Source organism: Panthera onca, chromosome C1, assembly GCF_046562875.1.
Source record: "Panthera onca isolate mPanOnc1 chromosome C1, mPanOnc1 haplotype 2, whole genome shotgun sequence".
NCBI classification, from domain to species: domain Eukaryota; kingdom Metazoa; phylum Chordata; class Mammalia; order Carnivora; family Felidae; genus Panthera; species Panthera onca.
The window spans coordinates 35,096,368-35,097,659 of NC_138346.1; positions in this window are offsets into that span (position 1 = coordinate 35,096,368).

Below are 1,292 nucleotides of genomic sequence, written 5' to 3' on the forward strand. Positions count from 1 at the left end.
TTCAGGGCTTTAGCAGTGTCAGTGGCATTTAGTTCCCCCACGAACACATCCTTGACAACAGCCACAGTTCATGGAGAGATTCTTCTGATGAGTACTGTTTAAGTACCTTCGTTTAAGTAGATTATTGTAAACTTCTCAATCACTCCACAAGATAGGCATCAGTCATAATTCTTATTTACAGATGTAGAAAACAAGGCTCAGGGTTGAATTATTTGCCCAGCCACACAGCTAATAGAGGGGTATTTTTCTCCAACTGTTTCACATGCATGGTCTATTTGTTCAATGTTAGGGACTTGCAAACCATGTTTTGAGTGTGATTTGTCTCTCATGGTTGTTTTAAGGGTTTACAGACTATGTAAGCCCTGAAACCAGACGCTCCAACCTGCCAGTACCTACCATGCCTTTGGTTTTGCTCTCACCTCACTTGTGATTAGCTCCCTCCTGTAGGCCTGAATTTTGGCATCCAGTCCTGTTTGTTACCACAGTGCTAAAGCTCAGCAGAGCACCTGACAACACACATTTACGAATTGTTGACAGGTTCTTAGTCCAGCCAGGTCACATCAGTCACAGCAATCCTTGCCATAGTACAGAAGTATCTTGGATTCCACCTTACAAAAGTTGCTTCTAAATAAATATTCCAAAATCACAGAACAACTTTCATTGTACATGCAAACATCCATTCTAGTTTTTCACATCCTCAACTTCAGTATTCTGACTAAATCCAAGAAGCACGGTCATCCTGTTCTCATTTCTTCACTTACGTAGTATTTAATGCTTACTACTTGACAAGTACTATCGGATGCTGGGCACTGAGGGGGGGGGGGGTGAATAAGTGAAAAAGGAAGATTTAGCTACAAAATCAATCACACAGGTCCCTCCAGCAGAAAGTTCTTAAGTAGTTTTACTTGAATTAAAGACTACTCCGGCTGTTAATAGACACTGGTGGGATGAACTAGAGTTGGAGTTGAAATGGACAGAACTTGACCCATCAGATGTGAGGGCTGAAGGGAGGGGAGCTAAAACTTTCCAGGGAGGGTAGATGGCACTAGTATTTCATGAAGAGAAATGATTGCAGTTTTTGAGCATTTGGAGAAGTTTGAAGTACATGTGAGCCAAACAACAGCCAAAGTGGTCCAGACAAAAAAAAGAGGAATAGGCCTTTCAATGGTATTCAAAACGCCAGGGGGAAAACTGGAAGGACTAGGACAAGGACTGGAGCCAGAAGCAACTCCAGTGCTTATAGGTTATTAGCATACAACAACCAATGCAACAATAGTCATTGCTTCTCTAAG